This window comes from Frankliniella occidentalis, unplaced genomic scaffold (assembly GCF_000697945.3).
Source record: "Frankliniella occidentalis isolate FOCC.00 unplaced genomic scaffold, Focc_3.1 Scaffold170, whole genome shotgun sequence".
Classification (NCBI taxonomy): domain Eukaryota; kingdom Metazoa; phylum Arthropoda; class Insecta; order Thysanoptera; family Thripidae; genus Frankliniella; species Frankliniella occidentalis.
In genome coordinates, this window is record NW_026267296.1 from 183,279 (window position 1) to 193,238 (window position 9,960).

The window sequence follows — 9,960 nt, forward strand, 5'->3', positions numbered from 1 at the left end:
ACGACAGCGACCGGTCAGAGGAGGGTGGGACTGAAGCAGGTGAGGACGTGATCACACGACCTCACCCATGTCTGGTTTTTTCAGGGAAACAGGAAAACTTTGAAGAATTTTTAACTCTCATAATTTGAGGAAAACAACTCAGGTTTTGAGAAAATCCTTTAAAAAATGTAGGATCTCCCCTAATTTTTGACTAGATGTCCTCAAAACTTTGGTTTGAAGGGTTTATTTTCTTTGGCAACGTACGCAGAGCGGTGGAAAAGCCAGCGTGCGAAATTTTAACCCAAAGGTTCCTTTGACGGGGTATTTACCCATTAGCAGGCCAGGACAGAGTATTTTTAATCCACATCTGGACCTATCCTCTTTGATGTCAACAGACAAACGGACATACACTTAGCACACGCGCACACCAAACACACACCTACAGACAGACAGACACACACACACACACACACACACACCAGTCGTATTACGTTGTATCCACAAATCTCTCATTCTGTGTTAGATCTGTGAATTGTTTTTTACGGCGTCCACCGATTTTCCTCAAAGCTCGCCTCTTGGTTCCCACTGCCTCAGTCACTCGGTCGAGTGAGATCCGATCCGGTGGATCCGGGCAAATAAGCGCACTTCGTTTGTCTGACAGCCATGCACTCGTGCTTTTCGCGCCATGCTGTGCTACCTGTTTACCTGAAATATCTTGCATTTACCACAGTGCATTTTTTGAAGTCAGATTTCCTTTCTTTTTATTGGTTATTTTGATCGTGATACGCTACGCTAGGGGTGCAGTCGCCAAAACAATATGCAGATGTTTGCTGAGTGGACTTATTGCGGAACCGAGCGTTGTCATCATCGTCACCGTCATCATCAGCAGTGGACCGCCAAAATGATGGAGCTGCTGGAGTAATTATGATCTCGCTCTCTCCTTCCCTCTTCGTCTGAATGTTTATCTCGCTCTCTCCCTCCCTCTCCGTCTGTATGTCTACCTCACTCCCCCTCCCCCCTCCCTCTCTCTCTCTCTCTCCCTCCCTCTCTCCAGCCACAGTGCGGCGGCGGCATCCCATTGCAAACCGTCCCGAGGCGGTATAGGGGAAGAAAGTTAGCGGCTCAATAACTTGTCGAGCCTCCTGCTGCTCTCCGCCGCCGCCCCGCTTTGGCAGAGCTTGTCCGCTGATGCTACAGCCGGGGCTACAGCCCCGCGGTGGAGCCACCCGAACGCCTCTCCGCGCCCCGTGTTACTGTTGCGTCGTCGTCAAAATCCCTTGGAGAGCATAAAAGGGGGAAAATTAGGGAGATGCGTAAAAATGTAAGGCACGCACGCAACGCGTGCCTGTTTGGTTGTCTGCGTCATGTCGTATCACCCTAGTTCTACCACAATAAATTCACTGATAACTAAGCCGAATACGTGTAAGTGTTCAACCCGGTAGATGTGCAATTACAAGAATACAACTCCTTGGTTGAGTACTTCCTACATAGTGAGCAATCAATCTAAGGAATTGTTTAACCGAGGATTTGCACACTTGCAAGTGGTCGCCTACCGGGTTGAACACTTGCAAGTGTACAACTACAGAGTTGCACACTTGCAAGTATTCAACTTGCCGTTGCACACCTAAAGGTGTTGAGCAGTTGCACACTTAGTTTATGAGTTTATCAGTGTTGGCACAAGCCACATTTGTCTGTCAGCTGCTAACATTTTTGACATTTTCCCACATTGTTTCTCATTAAGCAGCAGAACTGAAACATGTGTGTTTCTTGTTTTGTTTTTTTGTCTACTTGCCCTGTGTCCCAGGACTCTTTTGCTCCTCTTTTCGCCCGTGCGCTTTGCTGACCGCTACTTCTCTCAAGAGAAAAGAGGAGGAGCGCGCAACGCACTCAGCCAGCGGAAGTCGCGCTGCCGGACGAGCCGACGACATCCAGCCACATGCCAACTCCAGGCAGGGGCTGCAATTTCCTCTTTTGAGAGCGATCCGTCGTGCAGCGAGGCTTGGCGGGCCGGGCCGGGCCAGCGAGGTGGGCACTGGGCACGGTCCTGTGCGGTCGAGACAGACCCTATACGGATGCTCAAGGGGAGAAAGGCAAGGCAAGAGCTAAGAAGTGTCCGACATGGTCGCACACTCTTCATTAGAAAGCATTAGCAACAACATAAATAAACGTTACGCGGGGAACGTTTTCTCTCTCTCATTTTTTTAAAATTTGTCGTCCAGTCTAAATCTTTATAGTGCATGAAACACGTATGAATAAAAACGCAAAAGTGTCACACTAAGTGAATGTTTTAAATAACCCAGCGGGTTAATCTTCAAGGAAGCGATTCTAGTTATAGAAGGTGTTTTTCCAACACACACTCTGTAATTAAATGTTAAAAATTATAAATGGCCGACGATATGACGTGGTGTTTGCCGGCCGGCTGGGCCCACCGCGCTATGAGCCCAGTTGCGTAATCTCCTCCCAGGCCCGGCCTCGGCCGGCGGGCGGCGGGCCCAACTTCCGGTGCGTAATTTGGGTCGACCTTCCCCGTAGTCACGGTTCGCGGTGGCGTAGCTCAAAACAGAAAGAGTCACGAATCTCTTTGGTTTTCGGCTGCTTCAAATGAAGAACTGCCGCATCTGCCCCCCCCCCCCCTCCCTAGGGCTAACGTGCCCATGAAACACTACGTTGCATTCTTTTAAGTGTTTGACTGGACATTTGATCATTAAAAAGTGAAGAACAGTAAAGTTGAATTCAAAATTGTTTAACTCAATAGGTTTATCGCCCATGAAGCCTCGGACTCTCTAATTTACTGTTGAACACTTATATAAATTGTTGGAATTTCCAGTCTGACAGCCCGACACGGGATTACTTATAAGCACTCTGAAAGGGAGGAAATTTATTCAGCTACAGTAAGGCATCCCGCGGTCGCGGTACATCTGCGGACCTTGTGTACCGCGCCTCGGGGGTACCATACAGCGTGCTAGGCCTGGTCTCGCTTTAAGGAGGAGGCTTTTGTGCATGTGTGGCGTTCTATCCGTCTGTCTGCCAATGTGTGCGGCAGGGGCGGCGCGCGGGGTTAAGGAAGGGTTGCGCCCCCTCCCCTTCGTCCTCCTTACTCCTCCCCTATCTCCTCCCCCGCTCTACGCGCGCTGCTCTACGGCTCAGGGTCTTTTCCGCCTTGCCGGCATCGGCTCCGCCCAGGCGAGGTGGATGGTGCTCTACGGAAATGAAAATTAAATTGCTTTCGCCGGTGGGCCCCCCGCACGACCTCACCCTCCCCTCCGCATCGGCTGGGCCGGGCGCGTTAGCAACCGCTCCGGGCGCCGGAGGCCAGCCGGAGGCAGCCCGGAGGCCTACGCACAGAGGTGTGGGGACGGGATGGCAGCTTTAATGGGGGGTTAGGGGGGAGGAGGCGGGGCGTAGTGGGGCGTCGTGATATAATTGAGGGGGCCGTCGAAGGCACCGGAGTTGAGTGTACCGGAGGAGGCGGCGGATGGATTTGGTTGGAGGAGACATTTCACACGCTCGCGTGTATTCGGCTGTGCAGGGGAGAGGGAGAGAGTCCTCTGCTGCAGTTGGAGTCGGCGACTAATTACGTGGAGAGAGTGGGAGAGAGAGAGAGAGAGAGATGGGGGCGGCGGGGGGAATATTGCCCCGTCAGTTGTAGCCAGCACGTCTCCTCTCTTATTCAGGAGCTCTCGGCGCTCGTTGTTTCAGCGAAAGGGAGTGAAGGAAGGGTGGGGGGGTGGGGGTGCCTCGCGCCCCCTGCCGACGCTGGGGGGGTGGGGGTGCCTCGCGCCCCCTGCCGACGCTACGCCAGGCTCCGCCAGGCTCCGCCGCGTCGAGAGCCCCCTCGGCGGCCTGGGCTGCCTCGGCCGGTCGCACGCCGGCGGGACACGCTCCGCGCCGCCAATACCAAAGCAGCGCTTTGAACACGACGCTGCCGCCGCCTTCGGAACAGAATGGAACAGAATGTGATTACTGCAAGATGCTCGTCAGGTTCTCTGCCGAGCGCGTGCGCGCGCGTCGGGCGAGCGGGGACAGAAGTGGCAGGCTACAGGCAGAGCGAGCTTTACCTTTTTAGGCCCCTCCAAGGGGGCCTTTCTGCTCGCGTGCGAGTGCTTCTTTTTCTTCCGCCATTTTCATTAAGGTACCGCGACTTCTGTTGTACAGATTCTAATAAAATTTTATCGAAAAATCAATCCAAAAATTAGATTTCATTTGACTATAGCCTCAAGTTAAACATCGAAATTATCACGAAAATCGGCAAAATCCTGCCAAGCCAACAATGGTTCGCACTTCTAGCATTCTTTCTGTTGATCCCTGCGGCTTACATTTTCACTTAACAGTAAAACGTATGAGACAAAAATTCAAGACCGAACATTAAGCTTCCGAACGATATGTTCAAAATTTTCGTGCGACGTTCTAGACGAGAACGACAGCAAGCTGAACAATATGCGACATTTACGCTTATTCTTCGTGTCTTGTTTTTAATTTCTAGCGCAGTTAGTATTGATTTAAACAGGGAAGTGTAAGCGAGCCGATTGTGTATCGTTCTTTAAGCTATCGAACAAGCTTTTAATCGATGCCATAAGATATCCCAATCACAACTTCTACCGGTTTAAAATCAAAGCTGCACAGTTTGTTTAGAAATGGGCGTGGCCACGAAAATCCTGGGTAAAGGAGGCGTGGCTTCTAACAATGGTGCCAACCTTTGCAAACGAACTCGCTTCATGTTTTTGGTTAAAATGAATGCTGTACTCTCCTCACTTTTATGTTCAACCTATCTCTAATACTCTTTTTTAGTGTTTTCATGTGCCCTTTAGAGGTGGTTAAATGACATGTGTTATTTATTGGATAATTGTAACTATGAGTATAAGTTGGCATTGCTGGGGAATGCCCAAGGAGCAGTTTCTATAAAGCGCTTGCCTCGCGGTTGGGTTTTGTTATTGTGGTGACTTCAGAACGAAGAGCCACAACACTAACCATCGAGGGGGCAATAACTCCGGGAATCATGTGTACACCTGCCTGGGAATCACTGGATAAAAATCAGTCAAAATCAACAGAAATCGCTTAAAATAAGCGGTAAACTAGTGGAATTCGTACAAATTGGTCGAAATAACGTAAAAATTAGGCGAAATAAGCGTTTCCTACTACTAGAAAACCTAAGGAATGAACATAAGAGGACGGGAATCACTGGGAATCAAGGTTTTCGGGAATCATGTGTACACATTTAAAGGGAGTTATTGCCCCCTCGCTAACCATCAAGTTTTGACGACTTCGCTCTCTTCTAATTTTCAACGCTCACTCTGTTGAAGTGAATAATTTAATGATTATTTCTTCGTGTGCATATGACTGTTTGTTAAACCTTTAGGGGCCGATTAACGCGTTAGCGTTAGAATTTTTTTTTTTTTAGAGGACGGATTGGACCCAATCAGGATTTTGTTTATCCTTGGCGGGCGGGACGGCTGTAGCGGATGCAGCAAGCGCAGTGACACATGCGCATGCCAAGTGCGCTCGGGGCCGGGGGGGCTGACAGAAGGGACTTGGCCGCAGTGCAAAGTTCCGGTCCAGCAAAGTACTGCGTGTGCCCAGTGACAGCAGCAAACATATGCTTCTCGTCCCGCCGCAAGTCCCATTCTTTCTCTCTAGCTCTTATACTTCGCGCCTTATCGTGCGCTGCTCTTAAATATCTTCAAAGGAAAAATTAAAACTAATTTCATGTAGTAGCCGTGGAATTACTGTAATTTAAAAAAAAAAAAAAAACGGAAAAGACCGGTATTTGCTCAGGACCGTTCTACCCACGTTCTCGCGCTGCTAGAATTTCCCTCGACGCTTTCCCCGTTTTCCCTTTTGCTCGGGTCGTATAGGAAAATGATGGCGCCCTGGGCTTCAGGGCGGGGCGAGGTGGGGTGGGGCGGGGCGCTGCTGCAAGAACGAGAAAAATAAATCGCTAGAAGGAAGACGTCTCTCTGCTCTCACGCCGCACGGACACGGACCTCCAGGGGGAGAGCGAGAGCCGGCCAGACACCTCGCCCGGCCCCGGGAGTGACAGAGACGGACAGTGCTGCCGAGCCCCGGGGCGTACCGACCAAGGGGCGTACCCAGGCGCCGCCGCACCACTCGAACACCTTCCTCTATTGTTTTGCGTTAGACCAGAACTCGGTTTACACACTAGACAAGGGAGACGAAGAACGCAAAATACATTATTTTTTTAAAAGAAATTAAAACTTGCCCTTCTTCTGGTAGGGAAAACGAGTGAGGTTCTCAGTGCAGTGTTAAACTAGTTCTAGTGTCAGCGAGTCACCTAGGACTAGCAACGCACTGGTTATGTGGACTTTTGGCGTGGCCCTACTGCTCTTGTGCCCTTGTAAAAGCGCTAAAATCCAGCACCTGTTTGAGCAACCAAAAATTGGAAAGTTGTAGTAACCAAGGTTACTTCGGGGATGACTATAAAGTGATGGTTAAGTCAACAGGCAACCATACAAAAAGGCCGCCGGAACTAAAATATGGTTCTGATAACTGTACGATTGTTAATTTTGTAACCATATTATGGTTATCCCTGAAGTATGCAATGGTTGCTAGCAAGAGCTCTTTATTTCTCTGAGTGAGGGATTTGTGCGTCTCTAGATAGGTTTGTTCGGGTTCGTTATGAGCGGTACTTTTACAAAAGAATCAATTTGAAGTAAAAATTAAAAAAACAAATTAAGATCCTAAAAGAACAAATCAAGCAAGGGGAGTGATTTTTCTCTTGGTGCTGGATGGTATCGAGGGTATGTTAGTATGGTGGTCTTGAACTTGTAAACTTCGTTCGGCCAGTTAGGCACATGTCGCATAATATGGGGCGTCCTAATGGCAGCGTAGCGAGAGACCCGTAAAACAGGCGATGAATTAGTAAACAGTTGGGGGAGTGGCGGGCCGCGAGGCCGCGCTCTGCCAAAGTGAGTGCACGATTTGTCTTAACTGGGGAACTTTTAGGAGTGTGCGTAGTGGTGGCGGTAATAGTGCTTGTGCAATAACTGTTAGGAAAAACGGTTATGGGCCTGGGCTGTTGGCCGTTGATCGTTGATTCCCCTTTGTTGCGATCTTCAGCCTGTTGTGTAATAAACAAGTACGGGCTAAGGAGGATAAGGCTCGCGAGGTGGTGGGGGTGGGAGACGGAGGAGGTGTACATTTAATCTGTTTATTAATGAGAATGAGCCGCAGGCTCACTCACCTGAGTCGCCACACACAAAGGCTCCTCTGCAGATTAATTTAAAGCAGTCTTGCAACGAGTTTTCCTGCTTCTGCTCAGACGAAAAGTTGTCTCCAGTTTATATTTCGCGAACTATTGGTCCAGTTCTTACTGTTTGTCAACAACTGTGATGTCACATTTACACTGTGAAAAATATGTTTGTACAAGTGCGATATATTTTGTAATTTGTCATTTACAAAACGAGTCGTACATACAACCTCCCACTAAAGCGATACGCAGGAGCGTGTATTTTTTAAAAAAAAAAATTGAATTAAAATTGTACAAAATCTTCCATGGAAAATTTAGGTTTGTGGTTTGCTCTGAATCATGCATTTACATGCATTTCCGATAGATGTAATGAATTCAAATCCATGTCGTACTGCGCGCATTGCAAATAACCATGCCCAAATCTCCATGGCGCGGCCGTGGGCTACTTTGTTACACGGCTTCTTTCTATTTAACTTTATCGTTTTCAGGAACAGATGTTGTTATAGGAAAGTGTACTTGTGAGCAAGTCACTGGAAGCAGCAGCTTGTCTTTTTTGGTGGGCTTGCCTTAAGTGCCAGTCTTTTAACGTTATATATCTCTATTTCGCAGCGAAATCGCGATACCAATCTTTGCTGGCCAGGATCCACGACATTGTGTGCGGGCATGTGTGCGCGTGTGTTGTGTAAGAGTGAGAATGTGTTTGTGGTAGTTGTTGAGCAGACGTCATAAATTTAGGCTGCAACTGCTTGCTGCTGCCACCACCACCGCCGCCTCTGCCGCGTGGAAAAACACGCAGATTGCGTCATAAATTTCCTTGGTACGCACTGTGCACGCCGGTCCGGTAAAAGCCCTCTAAGGATTTCAAACAGGGGGCCCTCATTTCCGCAACACTCTTTCAAAATTGAAGCCGCCGCCGCTGTTGCTGCCGTGTAGTGCAGTGTGGAGAAGGGCGAAGGGAGGGGCTGCCGGACGGCAAAGTACGTTGTAATGTGTGTACACGAACCGACCCCTCTCTTTTAAAAAACATTTTCGCTCCCCTCGCGGCTCTCTTTCTCTCTCTCTCTCTCTCTCTCTCTCTCTCTCTCTCTCTCTCTCTCTCTCTCTCTCTCTCTCTCTCTCTCTCTCTCTCTCTCTCTCTCTCTCTCCCTCTCGCTCCCTCTCTTGCCCTCTCTCGTCCAGGGCTGAGTTGGAATTAGTGCCGCATCCAGAAGGCGCCCAGGTGGCTTTGATGAGTCCGGCGTATAAGTCGTTAATTTCCTAAAGATAAAGAACATTCTACGCCGCACAGGCACAACGGAAAAGAGCGAACAGAAAAGGCGTAAAAGAGGCACCTCGTGCACTCCCCTCTCGCTAGCACAGGCACCTGCGACGGGACATTGTTATTTCAGAGCCCTGATTATTCGCGTATCTTATTGGCCGCCCTGTGCCAAGCCCAGGCAGCGCGACCCACTTCGCAGAAACAACATTTTCAATCCCCGCCGAGCCGAGCTAGTCTCGCGCCCCAGCGAGAGCCAATCCCCGGGCGTCTTGACCGATGGATCATCTTGCCGCCGCGTTGGTGCCGTTGGCGGTCGTAGTCGAGCTGTGCTGAGAAAGGATCTTTAAGCCAGGAATAATCGATTTTTAGTTTCGTCTTTTACATTTTTTACCCGCCTCGCTATCGCCCGGTCTTCCTTCGTTACCACGCTCACATTTTTCTTCCCTTGTCATTTTCAGCACAGATTTGTTTTGTTTATGTTTTCTTTGAACCGAAAAAAAGCTTCCACGGTGTGACATTCTGCAGAAAATCGAATCCTTCAATCAAGGAATTTTGCAATTGCCAACAAGGTCTAATTGACCTTGTTCAAAGGTCAAATGCCTCAGTTTAATGTCTGTTCCTCTCGCGGTACAAAGCAAACGTCATTATTGCCCCTGTTAATTTTTTTTCCTCTGGTACAATTTTTTCATGTTTCAAAATGTTCATGCTTAAATTTATTTGGAACAGTTTAGGGAAAGTTAGAGTGATCTTGAAAGCGCTTAACTAACAGTGGAGCACTTAAAGTTTTAAAGGGTGGAACAATAACCACTATTACAGCCAAGGCTCGTGCTTACACCTCGTTAGCAGTTAAAGAAAGTGATGGTGCATTTTGAGCAGATAGGGATACCGTACCTTAAAACACATATGGTGCGTTCATTAATTACCGCATGAGTACTGCTTCCTTTGCTAGAAGGTACCAACGGGTTTAAAGGCCTCGCTCCCTGTGTCGGCGGCGCTCCTAGGCGCTGCCACTCTGCGCCAGCAGGAAAGGCACGTCCACGTCGCCTTGCCTCCTCGCCTCTCGCCCCGAGAGCAGTGCTCGGTTGCCACCGTCAGACCTGGCAGGGCACTACTACTTGGTGGGCCAAGATATATCCCCCCCCCCCCTCGCCGGCCACTCTCCCCGCGGTCCTCCCAGGGCTGGCATTAACATTCACTTAATCCAAGCGGCCTAGACCCCGCCCTAGCTGCTGGCAGCCCTGGACGGGTCCCCACGTGCAGACACGTGGATTTATGTGACCCTAGTGCCCCCCCCCCCTCCCGTTCCTCTGCGCGCGTTTCCACTACGTCGTCCGCTTTCAACAATTTATCACATTTTTTAAATTGTTACCCGTACACCGTGTAATCCTTTTTATTTACATATTTAAGTCCCACTTCCGACTTTGATAACGGTCACATTTACACAACACTCCGTTTTCCATAGCCTTCTTTGCTAAAGAAAGCATTGGTATTTTTCATATCTCTCTCTCTCTCTCTCTCT